Source organism: Eleutherodactylus coqui, chromosome 12 (assembly GCF_035609145.1).
Source record: "Eleutherodactylus coqui strain aEleCoq1 chromosome 12, aEleCoq1.hap1, whole genome shotgun sequence".
NCBI classification, from domain to species: Eukaryota; Metazoa; Chordata; class Amphibia; order Anura; family Eleutherodactylidae; genus Eleutherodactylus; species Eleutherodactylus coqui.
The window spans coordinates 811,521-827,107 of NC_089848.1; the positions used below are offsets into that span (position 1 = coordinate 811,521).

Here is a 15,587-nt window from a genome sequence, read left to right on the forward strand (position 1 = left end):
AAAAAAGTTAAAGATTCAGCTGCCCTGATGGATCCGATCCATCAGGGCAGCTGAAATTACTCACCCTCCTTCTCCAGGGCGTTCTAATAATAATCTTATAATATAATAATAGTCTTTATTTGTATAGCGCCAACGTATTCCGCAGCGCTTAGTGTTCTGCGGTGAAGTGGTCCTCCCGGACCCCCCGCCGCTCTTCTGCGCATGCGCACCAGACTGATGACGTCACGCCCATGCGCAGAAGCCCGGGCGCCCCCGGCAAATTCAAAATCTCCTGACTCCCGGCTCCTGAAGGTAGCCGAGAACCAGGAGATGTTACCACGGTCCCCGGGCCTGTGATCACCACTATCCAATGGATAGCAGCAATCACAAAAAAAGTTTAAAAAAGCACAAAATACTCACCTTGGGACCTCCGCGATGTCCCAGTGTTTCGGGACCCGAAGTCCCCTTCTGCGCATGCGTGCCCGACGTCAATCATCGGGCGCATGCACAGAGGGGCTCGAGCCCCGGGAAATTTAAAATCCCTCTGCTCCTGGCTGCCATGTGTAGCCAGGAGCAGAGAGATGTCACCGGGGACATGATCACTGTTATCCAATGGATAACAGTGATCATTTCAAGTAAAAAAAAAGTGTAAAAAGTTTTAAAAAAGTTTTAAACGTTTACGTTTCATCTCCCCCCACAGATCATATCCGTGAGGGAGGATGAAAGTTCGTACATAAGGTCCCCGGATTTATCCGTGGACCTTACCCCAGCTTCTACGCACACGCCCGTCACCAAAATGGCGGACGCATGCGCAAAAGCTGTGGATTGGCAGGATAATTTAAGTTCTCCCTGCTCCTGGCTACAAAACTTAGCCAAGAGCCTGGAGATTTCACGAGGGGCCGCAGTGAGCTGTTCCTGATCACGTGTTTGCCGTTATCCAATGGATAATGGCGATCACGTAAAAGTTTTTTTTAAAAATTGAAGTTTCATCTCCCCTCACCGATGCGATCGCTGAGAGTAGATGAAACTTTTTACCGGAGGCCTCCGTATTTGAACCCCGGCGCGATCCTGCTTCGTGAATCTTCCTGGATTCTGCACATGCGACCGCCGGCAAAACACCAGACACATGCGCAAGAGTCGGGGAGCCCAGGAAACTTAAAATCTCCTTGTTACCAGCGACCAATGGTCACCGATGTAAGGAGAATTTATGTGTTTATCAAAGAGAAGACAATCCCAGATCCCGTGCAGAAGTCTGAGCCCAGGAGAAATTCAAATCAAACCAGCTATGTGGTATAAAGTGATTTTTCTAATTTATTCTAAGGTGGTCAAAGATTATATACTATAAATGACATCACAGCAAAAGTATATACCTCCAAGATTAATAATAATACATGATAGGCTAAAACTAAAAATGATTAACATAAGTTACACCTCCTTAAGTGTATCTATTACATACAATAAGACCGTCATAAATTCAGGAGAAAGGAAGGCCTGGGAAGGTGCCCTACAGTCTAGTCACTTCTCCCTGTGTATGTTATTCTATAAACATACATAAGTGATTTAGTAGGCTGTCTTATCTTCTAATCTTTCTTCCTCAGAAGACATGCAGGCCTATAGAAGAGTTTGGTTTAACTCCTTCACTACTCATACCAGTATCAGGCTCTACAATGAAATATAGAATAATTAACTGATACATTGATCTACAATTTTCTTAACAACCGAGAGCCTGGAGCAGTGACATTGCTGAGCGGTCGCCGGTCACGTGATAAAAAAGGTAGCGATCTACCTTAGGCCGGTCTCACATGACCGGATAGGAGTTACAGATTCCGCATGCGTCTGATCCACGGTATTACGCAGATCAATCGCATTGGATTACACAATTCCGCTCACATTAGCGGGTTGGAATTGTGTAATCCACTCGCAGAAAAGAGAACGCAGCAGGTTCTATTTTACCGCGGATAACTGCAAAATAGAGCCCATTGTGCTGCATGGTCGCAGATATACCCGCAGCCCATACGCTACTACGTTGTATACGGGCTGTGGGTACCCGCGTCATCGCTAAGCGACGGTGCAAGAAATACAAACAAAAAAAAAGGTGTACTGCGCATGACCGCCTGTGTGAGTAGGCAGTTATGCGCAGTACATTACGCGGCCGTACGCAGGGTCACAGCCGGGCTCACGGCTGGGATCCGCTAACTGCCTCCACAAGCGGATTCCACCTACGGCCGTGTGAGCCCGGCGTTATTCAGACCGCTACCTGTAATACGTATTTTACAAGAAGCCCCGGGAACGTTCACCTTCCTGCAGTTCCAGGAGCAGCTTGTTGTGCGCCTTCAGTGTGAGACCGCCGCACCTCAGCAAGCTTACGGAGACTCACAGAACGCCACTTTTTACACCCCATACCCGCCACGGAGGTCAAGAAATGACCCCCAAAAAGCATGAGAGGAGGGGGGATACCCGGTTTTATTGCCCCATAGGCCCATCCCAACCAGCCTTCGTAATTACCCCTGTCTTCGGAGATACCACACAGTTCACATTATTACTTTTATCTAAGATTTGGGGAACGCCGAAAAGGACAAGTCTCAGGAAAGGAGGACAGAAGCGGTAGGGACCTCCTTACTTCATTTCCACACGGGAAGACTGCTTTCATCTACCGATTGTTGTTGGCCATTATAGCTCTTCTACTGTAATGTAGTATCTGTGCAGACAGCCTCTTATCCTGCAGCGTTGGGTATGTGTCACGTCCGCACAGACGTCATGGTGCCATTAGGTGGCAGGAACTGGGATGTACTTACCATTCCTATAGACTTGTATGGGAGAGCGTGCTCACGGCTCTGGGAGAACAGTTGGGTTTACAATGCCGGTGCGATCTCCAGGGGGGGACAGTGCTGGATCACGGGAGAAGGCGAGTATAAAAGTCCATCACCCGGCTCCATGTCTCCTCCACTAACAACATCCTAACTTAGTTTATAGTGCTGTGGGGACGGGACAGCTCGCCTTTAAAGAGGGATACAAGGGGTATTCCCATCTCGGCTGTTCATGGCCAAGATAAAACCTGGCGCTCTATTCCGACTACCTGTAGGAAAGAGCCAACGCTGTTACCATAGTTCTCATTGAACTTCAAGGAGGACTATGGAAACGGCGCTCGGCTCTTTCCTTGGGCTTCAGCAGTCGGTGACCATGGCAGTGGTTTTCCATATCGGTTATGAAAAGCTGAGATGATAATAACTCTGTAATCAGTAAATAGAAACAATGCAAAAGGTTTCCAATAAGTTATTACTTGACTCCTGGGAATCTCCTCACTCGGCTGTTTCCATATATCTCATAGACCTGTATGGAGTACTCATGGGTATGCAGCTTCTCCCCACCCGGGTCCCCTGTGGACAGATGATTAAGGTCATTAGTGAGAATAACCCATCTAACGAAGCGCATAGAACAAGAACCGAGTGAGAAGACCACCCAGCCAAAGTAACCTCCCAATATCCATGAGAGCGTCAGCCACCTTCTCTAAGCCATTGTCCATGCTTGGTGAATGGTGGCCATATAGTTTTGGGTTCCTAGACTGGTCATCATGGCCTCTAAGATATATATCGCTGTAATATATCTGAAATTCAGTTACTGAATTACCACAAGGAATGCGCTGTAATGCAGCAAAAAATGTAGAACCTGAAGGAGCTTTGTTGTTTTTCACCCTACGTATGTTTATGAAGATGTAAGGTAATAACTTGTCATATTGTTTCAGAGAGGCCTTCCACACAGATGACTGCCAGCGGCTAGACTGATACAAAATACAAGGGCAGGTGTAGAACTACATCCCCCAGCATGCAGAGAGGTAGATTGCTATACGGAGCCTCACACAAGTGCAGAATACATGTGAACAACCACATATTGGGGGGCTGCTTAGTATTGCACATAAATAAGGCATACAAAGGGTGGCAGAGCAGCTGATATGTGTACTGCACCATGCAGACTTATCAATGATGCCCGGCGGGTGAACCCCACTGACATCACCACCCTGGGCTCTCCCAGCATTCAAAGCCAGACTGCTTGCTGCAAAAAAGATAAATACTTATAAATATGAAGTATTAGTTAATATTTTGGCTAAAACATGCAAGCTTGCAACCCGCGTCAAGGGTCCTTGTTTCCTTTGGGTTCCTACACTAACAATTCAAACAATTCACAGAAAAGCAGCATTTTAACTTAGAAGTCACTGCTAGCGGACATACCAGGTGAAGAACTACAAACCTCAGCATGCAGACAGCCAAATTCTTATCACACAGTGGAGAGCAAGCCGCATCCAAGATTCTCGGTCACAACTTGCCTCGTCCGTGTGATGTGCGGGACGCCACACACTGCATGTTCTGTCCTCATGCAATACTCACACGAACATAGGATATATGGCAACTTTCTATAACTTGGACCATCAGTCCGAGAGAAACATCACTTATGTCAATGAACCCATTCAACTGCATAGGTTAATTTTCGGTGTGATTTCTGTCCGTCTCGTGAACATGTGAATACAGCCTTGGGCCAAGATGAGCGCAGTACACAGATCTATGGCCGCGGTGGGTTGTAGGGCGTGCGGACTGTAAGCTGCCGCACTGCTCTTTATACTGGAGATTCGCCATCCGGTCATCAAGCTGGATTCAGTCATGTCTATTACAGAACGATTAGCTTTACCTCCAGTGAACGGCTGCGGCTCCTCGTAGTTGCAGAGCTGGCAGATGGTGCATCTATCAGGCTGGACGTACAGAGGGGACTTTAGTCAGATGGTTTTCTACTTGGCCTATAAGTTCTACTCTGTTAATGACGGGATTTTCCTTTAGGAGAATAATGCAAGGAAATGGCCGCATATATTGGATGAGAACCCGTGATTCCAGTAAAAGGAAACCACACATTTAATCACCGTCAGGAAGGTTCGCATCTGTTCTCAGCCGTGAAAGGTTTACAAAAGAAGGAGAAAGAAAAATGCATTTAAAGTTTATTCTCAGAGGAAGGGATATTGTACTGAATCACAAGAGAACGGAGGAACGAGCAACTCCGATGGCCGTAAAGCGGGGGATTTGTCAGTTGTTTTTATATAAACCAAATGATCGTGCGGATCCCACTAATGGATCCATCTCTCCTTGTGCGGATCCCACTGATGGATCCATCATTCCTCGTGTGGATCCCACTGATGGATCCATCTCTCCTTGTGCAGATGCCACTGATGGATCCATCATTCCGCGTGCGGATCCCACTGATGGATCCATCTCTCCTTGTGCGGATCCCACTGATGGATCCATCTCTCCTTGTGCGGATCCCACTGATGGATCCATCTCTCCTTGTGCGGATCCCACTGATGGATCCATCTCTCCTTGTGCGGATCCCACTGATGGATCCATCTCTCCTTGTGCGGATCCCACTGATGGATCCATCTCTCCTTGTGCGGATCCCACTGATGGATCCATCTCTCCTTGTGCGGATCCCACTGATGGATCCATCTCTCCTTGTGCGGATCCCACTGATGGATCCATCTCTCCTTGTGCGGATCCCACTGATGGATCCATCTCTCCTTGTGCGGATCCCACTGATGGATCCATCTCTCCTTGTGCGGATCCCACTGATGGATCCATCTCTCCTTGTGCGGATCCCACTGATGGATCCATCTCTCCTTGTGCGGATCCCACTGATGGATCCATCTCTCCTTGTGCGGATCCCACTGATGGATCCATCTCTCCTTGTGCGGATCCCACTGATGGATCCATCTCTCCTTGTGCGGATCCCACTGATGGATCCATCTCTCCTTGTGCGGATCCCACTGATGGATCCATCTCTCCTTGTGCGGATCCCACTGATGGATGCATCATTCCTTGTGCGGATCCCACTGATGGATCCATCTCTCCTTGTGCGGATCCCACTGATGGATCCATCTCTCCTTGTGCGGATCCCACTGATGGATCCATCTCTCCTTGTGCGGATCCCACTGATGGATCCATCTCTCCTTGCGCGGATCCCACTGATGGATCCATTTCTCCTTGCGCATATCCCAACTGATGGATCCATCTCTCCTTGTGCGGATCCCACTGATGGATCCATCTCTCCTTGTGCGGATCCCACTGATGAATCCATCTCTCCTTGTGCGGATCCCACTGATGAATCCATCTCTCCTTGTGCGGATCCCACTGATGGATGCATCATTCCTTGTGCGGATCCCACTGATGGATCCATCTCTCCTTGTGCGGATCCCACTGATGGATCCATCTCTCCTTGTGCGGATCCCACTGATGGATCCATCTCTCCTTGTGCGGATCCCACTGATGGATCCATCTCTCCTTGTGCGGATCCCACTGATGGATCCATCTCTCCTTGTGCGGATCCCACTGATGGATCCATCTCTCCTTGTGCGGATCCCACTGATGGATCCATCTCTCCTTGTGCGGATCCCACTGATGGATCCATCTCTCCTTGTGCGGATCCCACTGATGGATCCATCTCTCCTTGTGCGGATCCCACTGATGGATCCATCTCTCCTTGTGCGGATCCCACTGATGGATCCATCTCTCCTTGTGCGGATCCCACTGATGGATCCATCTCTCCTTGTGCGGATCCCACTGATGGATCCATCTCTCCTTGTGCGGATCCCACTGATGGATCCATCTCTCCTTGTGCGGATCCCACTGATGGATCCATCTCTCCTTGTGCGGATCCCACTGATGGATCCATCTCTCCTTGTGCGGATCCCACTGATGGATCCATCTCTCCTTGTGCGGATCCCACTGATGGATCCATCTCTCCTTGTGCGGATCCCACTGATGGATCCATCTCTCCTTGTGCGGATCCCACTGATGGATCCATCTCTCCTTGTGCGGATCCCACTGATGGATCCATCTCTCCTTGTGCGGATCCCACTGATGGATCCATCTCTCCTTGTGCGGATCCCACTGATGGATCCATCTCTCCTTGTGCGGATCCCACTGATGGATGCATCATTCCTTGTGCGGATCCCACTGATGGATCCATCTCTCCTTGTGCGGATCCCACTGATGGATCCATCTCTCCTTGTGCGGATCCCACTGATGGATCCATCTCTCCTTGTGCGGATCCCACTGATGGATCCATCTCTCCTTGTGCGGATCCCACTGATGGATCCATTTCTCCTTGCGCATATCCCAACTGATGGATCCATCTCTCCTTGCGCGGATCCCACTGATGGATCCATCTCTCCTTGCGCGGATCCCACTGATGAATCCATCTCTCCTTGTGCGGATCCCACTGATGAATCCATCTCTCCTTGTGCGGATCCCACTGATGGATGCATCATTCCTTGTGCGGATCCCACTGATGGATCCATCTCTCCTTGTGCGGATCCCACTGATGGATCCATCTCTCCTTGTGCGGATCCCACTGATGGATCCATCTCTCCTTGTGCGGATCCCACTGATGGATCCATCTCTCCTTGTGCGGATCCCACTGATGGATCCATCTCTCCTTGTGCGGATCCCACTGATGGATCCATCTCTCCTTGTGCGGATCCCACTGATGGATCCATCTCTCCTTGTGCGGATCCCACTGATGGATCCATCTCTCCTTGTGCGGATCCCACTGATGGATCCATCTCTCCTTGTGCGGATCCCACTGATGGATCCATCTCTCCTTGTGCGGATCCCACTGATGGATCCATCTCTCCTTGTGCGGATCCCACTGATGGATCCATCTCTCCTTGTGCGGATCCCACTGATGGATCCATCTCTCCTTGTGCGGATCCCACTGATGGATCCATCTCTCCTTGTGCGGATCCCACTGATGGATCCATCTCTCCTTGTGCGGATCCCACTGATGGATCCATCTCTCCTTGTGCGGATCCCACTGATGGATCCATCTCTCCTTGTGCGGATCCCACTGATGGATCCATCTCTCCTTGTGCGGATCCCACTGATGGATCCATCTCTCCTTGTGCGGATCCCACTGATGGATCCATCTCTCCTTGTGCGGATCCCACTGATGGATCCATCTCTCCTTGTGCGGATCCCACTGATGGATCCATTTCTCCTTGCGCATATCCCAACTGATGGATCCATCTCTCCTTGCGCGGATCCCACTGATGGATCCATCTCTCCTTGTGCGGATCCCACTGATGGATCCATCTCTCCTTGTGCGGATCCCACTGATGAATCCATCTCTCCTTGTGCTGATCCCACTGATGAATCCATCTCTCCTTGTGCGGATCCCACTGATGGATGCATCATTCCTTGTGCGGATCCCACTGATGGATCCATCTCTCCTTGTGCGGATCCCACTGATGGATCCATCTCTCCTTGTGCGGATCCCACTGATGGATCCATCTCTCCTTGTGCGGATCCCACTGATGGATCCATCTCTCCTTGTGCGGATCCCACTGATGGATCCATCTCTCCTTGTGCGGATCCCACTGATGGATCCATCTCTCCTTGTGCGGATCCCACTGATGGATCCATCTCTCCTTGTGCGGATCCCACTGATGGATCCATCTCTCCTTGTGCGGATCCCACTGATGGATCCATCTCTCCTTGTGCGGATCCCACTGATGGATCCATCTCTCCTTGTGCGGATCCCACTGATGGATCCATCTCTCCTTGTGCGGATCCCACTGATGGATCCATCTCTCCTTGTGCGGATCCCACTGATGGATCCATCTCTCCTTGTGCGGATCCCACTGATGGATCCATCTCTCCTTGTGCGGATCCCACTGATGGATCCATCTCTCCTTGTGCGGATCCCACTGATGGATCCATCTCTCCTTGTGCGGATCCCACTGATGGATCCATCTCTCCTTGTGCGGATCCCACTGATGGATCCATCTCTCCTTGTGCGGATCCCACTGATGGATGCATCATTCCTTGTGCGGATCCCACTGATGGATCCATCTCTCCTTGCGCGGATCCCACTGATGGATCCATCTCTCCTTGCGCGGATCCCACTGATGGATCCATCTCTCCTTGCGCGGATCCCACTGATGGATCCATTTCTCCTTGCGCATATCCCAACTGATGGATCCATCTCTCCTTGCGCATATCCCAACTGATGGATCCATCTCTCCTTGTGCGGATCCCACTGATGGATCCATCTCTCCTTGTGCGGATCCCACTGATGGATCCATCTCTCCTTGTGCGGATCCCACTGATGAATCCATCTCTCCTTGTGCGGATCCCACTGATGGATGCATCATTCCTTGTGCGGATCCCACTGATGGATCCATCTCTCCTTGTGCGGATCCCACTGATGGATCCATCTCTCCTTGTGCGGATCCCACTGATGGATCCATCTCTCCTTGTGCGGATCCCACTGATGGATCCATCTCTCCTTGTGCGGATCCCACTGATGGATCCATCTCTCCTTGTGCGGATCCCACTGATGGATCCATCTCTCCTTGTGCGGATCCCACTGATGGATCCATCTCTCCTTGTGCGGATCCCACTGATGGATCCATCTCTCCTTGTGCGGATCCCACTGATGGATCCATCTCTCCTTGTGCGGATCCCACTGATGGATCCATCTCTCCTTGTGCGGATCCCACTGATGGATCCATCTCTCCTTGTGCGGATCCCACTGATGGATCCATCTCTCCTTGTGCGGATCCCACTGATTGATCCATCTCTCCCTCCACCGATTGGAGTGAGACAGGAGAATTGGTCATTTTTTAATTCACTTTTTGGTTTTAGTGGTGGGAGGAGGGGGGGGGGAAACTTATCTCCTATAGATTGTAGAATCTGATAGGAAAATCCAATTTCTGCGATTTATTTTTCCATCTACGGACGCCTGCACACGGGCGGAAATCCCGCGGCGGGATTTCCGCCGCTCAAAACCTGCATAGGAGTGCATTACAATACGCACTCCTATGCAGACGGCCGCGGTTTGGCCGCGCGAAATGTCACGCGGCAAACAAACCGCGGCATGTCCTATTTTTGTGCGGGGCTCGCAGATACGTCACTCACCCGGCCGCCGGCTCCGGTCTGCGCATGCGCCGGCTGCCCGGAAGCCGGCACATGAAAGAGTCGGGGCCGCCGGGCGCGGGTGAGTACGCGCTGCTCTCTGCAGGTGCTCAGGTCGGGTCCCGCGGCGAGAATTCTCGCCGCCGGATCCGACCCGCTCGTCTGCAGGCGGCCTACTTGTCCTCATGGATAAACTGGCAGTGAATTCCAATGAAAGACTTCCCCTGTTCATTGAAAAGAACCCATTCGGGGGGCTGTGAAAGGGAAGATACATCACAAACTATGGGGCCCGGTAAAACTCTAGTGCTACACCAAGGTGGGGTATATATATATTTACTGAAGAATTACATTTCTGCTATTTTACCCATTATGTAAAGCGCTGCATCAGCAAAAACCCATTTTCCCGTCACTGCCCCCCCCCCCCACCTGATTACCTGTCACTCCAGACCTCTCCCATGTATATTGCACTCACTTCCATGCAGTGCAGCAGCTTCTGTGGTACGTTTAGGCACCAGCTGATTTTTAGATGTCTCCCTGCCTTCCCTTCCTCTATGCTATGCTAACAGTCCCATAATGCATCAGCACAGAATCACATGACCATTTCTTCCTGCTGGGAGGACACTGTAATTATCATCACCTTCTACTTTATATTCTCCTAAAGAAGCTGCAGATTAGTATACAGTCGGGAGCTTAAACTGTGATCTCCTTCATTATAACTGTGTGACAGAAGCCGATATCATCAGTAATGTAATAGAAGCTCTCATCCACCACCCCCTTCCCTATAAAAAGCCTGTGTGGTACAGTCCGTCATACAGGAAGCCCTAATGACTGAAATAGTGCCTTCTTGAGAGAGTACAAACCCAAATAATGGGATCATGTGACCCAGAAGAGACGGTTTCCAGTAATGTTCAGATGGAAAGGAATAACTAAATAAAGGTGATACTGAGGACTTCTATATACTGAGGGACTAGTTATATAATGGATGGGGAAAAAAATGACTGTAGTGGCCCTTTAAGTCACTGTCTGCTCTACGGTTACGGAAAATAATCCTGAATCATGGTTGGCACATCTGCGCCTCCAGACCTGCGATGCCAGTTAGTAAGACAGCTCATTACTTGTCTACAAAGTTTGAAGATCTATTTTTGATTGTGGTTCCATTGACTTCAGTGGGAGTAACATGTTGGAGAGCTGCAGCCGTACCTGACAAGCCCTGCTTTCTGCAGATCGCTCCTAGTTGTTCTGGAGGTGTCACGGCGACTTGGACTCGGTCCCGGGAGATGTAGACGTGACTGCCGGGTCTGTCTTCTCTAGCAGCCGTGAGGGCCGCAGCGCTGCCTGTATTCTTCCTCTGACCTCCGGAATGCCAGATCCAACTTCTCTTGTCTCAGCGCTTGGTTTCCGGCACTTGAAACACTTTCACAAGTTGAGTTTTGGCAGCTGCTGCTGTAAGATGTTTTTGTGTTTCTGGAGAGCAGATAACCTTCTCCTCTGTTAGCCAGCGGGGGCGTCCTCAACAGCAATCAAGAAGAAACGTCCGGCACCGCAGCACGCCACTGCGCCAGGACATATGCCAATACTAGATATTACTGCTAGTTTCACTATCCATGTGAAGTTAAGCTTCCTTGGCGCGTTGTTTCCTGTTTCATTCAAAATTTTAATAATCGTTAAAGGGGTTGTCTCGCGCCGAAACGGTTTTTTTTTTTTCCATAGGCCCCCCGTTCGGCGCAGGACAACCCCAAGGGATGTGTTAAAAAAAACCAAAACATATTACCCGAATCCCCGCTCTGCGACGTCTTCCTTCTTCTTCCTTCACCAAGATGGCCGCCGGGATCTTCACCCACGATGCACCGCGGGTCATTTCCCATGGTGCACCGTGGGCTCTGTGCGGTCCATTGCCGATTCCAGCCTCCTGATTGGCTGGAATTGGCACACGTGACGGGGCGGAGCTACGCGATGATGCGTTGAAGGGGGCGGAGCCAGAACGTCGCTCGTGCCTGGACCGAGCAGAAGGGGAGAAGACCGCACAGTGCAAGCGCGTCTAAAAAAGCAAGAAGACATCAGAATTAGACAGATCCATGGAGACGGGGACGCTAGCAACGGAGCAGGTAAGTGAATAACTTCTGTATGGCTCATATTTAATGCACGATGTATATTACAAAGTGCATTAATATGGCCATACAGAAGTGCTGAACCCCACTTGCTGCCTCCAGACAACCCCTTTAAGTAATTAAGACTTTACCTGTTTTTGGCGTTTTCTTTCCATGTGACTATATGTTACCCATAATTGCAAATCCTGCAGTTTTCACTCTTGCCACTGAGCTTCACGATAGACTATGTCCTGTTCTGAAGGGAAAACGTTTCAGCCGTCATCTAATTATGATCACAGGCAGGATTACACTGAGAGGGAACACTTCTATATAGATAACACAGGATGTACTATTCACAATAGGTGATGTCACAGCTCACCTCCTCCCCCCCCCCCCCCCCCCCACCTGCGGAGATCACAAAACATGCCTAGAACATTTCCTGATTTCCAGGGCCCATAACTTTGCTGTAAAGCATATCTCAGTGGTGTCTTTTTGCAGTAATCATCCTTTTTTATTTTTAAATCCAATATTTCTTTATTAACTCTTCACAGTTTTTGAAAGAAAGAAGTAGAAATAAACCCGCCCTCCTCTGAGCCCGACCTACAGCGGGTGGTCAACTGCTGTGCTGTTCTTTTGTATAAACAGTCCGTCGTCCGCTCGGTACAACCACCATATAGCCACAGATATGGAACATGACATAGAAATCAGCCCGCACAATGAGACTCTCCAGGAGCGGCAGCGGCCGTCATCTGTACAACCCCCTGACAGCCGCCAGAACCCCAGCCAAAAAGTGGAAATGTGAAGACGACCCCTCATGGGTCTCGTATCAGAGAAACCGGCAGAGTGGCGGCGCGGGGCGGGCAGACACCCTCCCCCGGCACTAACTTTACCAACAGGCTCCTGATATCCAGCGCTCCGGGAACAACGGCTTGGCGGCAGGCGGTTTGTGGGATTGTCCTGCCGATGCCATCTCTGTGGGATAGCTGCCAGGCGGTACGATTGTCGCTCCGTGGCTGTGGAACTATTCAGCCGCCACGTTGGTCACAATGTACATTACAACACAACCTCATTCCAGAGAGAACATTGTAGCTTCATTGCTTTATCACTGAACTCGATGGAAAACTAGTAATTATTTCCAAAATGTCCCCCCCCCCCCCCCTCAAAGAAAGCGACAGATTTGTCACATAACAAATGCTTTCAGTGTCCTTCACGGTGCGAACAATGGCCAGTATACACAGTGATATTATGGAATTGGTGTCCGGACGAAGAAGCAGCAGGTAGGTGGCAGCACAGTGCTGCTTCCATAATAATAATAATAATCTGTATGTGTATGGCGCCAACATATCCCGCAGCGCTTACATAGACGGGGGATACAGAAAGACAATACAAACATTACAGAACCGCGGTTACATATAGTAATCAGCTGATGGAGACAATAGGGGTGAGGGTCCGGCTCCAACCAGCTTACATACTACAGATAATGGGGGGATACAGAAGGTAAAGGGGCTGGAGATGTGCATGGTATGGCGGGGTGGAGATGTGCGCGGTAAGGCGGGGTGGAGATGTGCACGGTATGGCGGGGTGGAGATGTGCACAGTATGGCGGGGTGGAGATGTGCACAGTATGGCGGGGTGGAGATGTGCACAGTATGGCGGGGTGGAGATGTGCGCGGTATGGCGGGGTGGAGAGTGAGCGATGTTATACACATAGACAATGGTCAGACATTTAGCTGTGTGACGGCAGAATCGGTATGACTGCAGGAGCGGTTTATGATGGCTAGCAGGAATTGCAGTCAGTAGGTCAGGGAGCATGTTATCAGGCGGAGTGCAGAGGGGTTTGTTTAGGGAATGCGGTATGCCTCCCTGAAGAGGTGCGTTTTTAGAGCACGCCTGAAGTTCTGCGAGTCCTGGATTGCTCGGGTAGCCTTTGGTAGTGCGTTCCAGAGGAGCGGTGCTGCTCTGGAGGCGGGAATGAGAAAGACATCCAGTCCAAGCATGTGTCACTAATCCACATCCAATTAGATGCACTCGATCCTGATACTGCGTGCTGATTGGCTGCTCATTTCCTCCAGTCAGAGATATTTTCCTAGATAACTCTGATTGGCTCGTTCTGATACAATCTGGCGTCACGTTTTTGTGTGATTACTTTGGCTATTATATAAATAATAATGCACCATTAATGAAGATGCCTTAACTCTGTGTTTGCTGGTAAATATCTGTGTAGGTGGATGTGTGTGAACTAATTTGTGGAATCGTCCAGACATCCCCACTAATGCTCCAGTCTATGTGATTCTGCCGTGAAGGCCGGGACATAATAGGTGAAAAGTAAGAAGCGATGGCATTGTCTGATCAGGCCTCAGACTTGCAGGCAGATGCTTTGGCAAGCAGCTCAGAACATCATTGATGGAAATCTGCCAGTGTGATGTGTGAAGGAGCTGGCGGCGGGACGAGCACATGGCCAGCGCAGCAAAAACCGCTAAATGAGCTTTACTCAGCAGTAGCAGATGCCAGACAGATGGGACGGGTGAGGAGGAGCGCCGAGCATCAGGCAAGCAGTAAGATGCAACGAGTGACCGAAAATGGAATTAGAAAACTCAAGAAGATTGAAGTGATCCCTGTAATACTGCATGGAGGACAATGCAACATTGTAGTCGTGAGGCCTCGTATTGCCCAGCCATTCTAACCGCGCTTGTACAGCCAATACAGACTATCTACAGCAGCGGTGCCCAACTCCAGTCCTCACGACCCCCAACATATCCCTTACAGAGAAGGCCTGCAGCAATGTCTGAGGGCCGACCATACTGCCGGCGCAGTACTGCGCCACAAGTGTTCATCCGACAGCAGACGCAGTGGGGCACGCAGATGGCCACAATGATGCCCTGACGTATAGGGGCAGATGGCCACAATGATGCCCTGACGTATAGGGGCAGATGGCCACAATGATGCCCTGACGTATAGGGGCAGATGGTCTCTTTCCCACTTTGCTTGTGTTGCCATCCCATTGATTACAGAGAGAAGTATCTCACGGTGGCTCTACAGACTGCAGGGCGAACAGTAAGGCCGACCGACCCCTCATCAGCAGGTCGGCGGCTGCCTATTATGTACATGTGCATTCTATACAGGACCATCACTAATGCAGCTACATGACCCGGGTATGTTAGACTCGCTCCCCCATTGTTACCCACTCTCTTCCTTACTTATCTACAATAAACCACCGAGACCAAATTCTTTGGAATTTTTTGGCCACAGCAGCCAAGTTTATTAAACAAAAACACCTACAATTATTTATTAACCTTATCAATACGAGGGGAGGCCCTGGAGGCAAACCAAAAATACCAAAGGGGTCTGGTGTTAAATAAATAACACCATAACACCAGGGTGATAATACCGGTGAGGCCATCCCCACCAATACTTCCTTTCACCCAAAATACCAACTCAGCCTCCAAGGACCCCTCCCCCCGTCTGCCAACGGCTGCCACGACATGTTATACATATCCTTTTGTGCCACTTCATCGTTGTACCTGAAAATGTTGAATTACTGTAATTAATTCTATATACAAACCATATCGAGG

The 15,587-nt window shown here is 50.0% G+C and overlaps 1 protein-coding gene across 1 annotated transcript in view; it reads left to right on the forward strand.

Annotated features, from left to right (window-relative positions):
* The window catches only part of ITGA9 (integrin subunit alpha 9), a 508,591-nt gene that overhangs the window by 313,867 nt on the left and 179,137 nt on the right, over positions 1-15,587 (forward strand).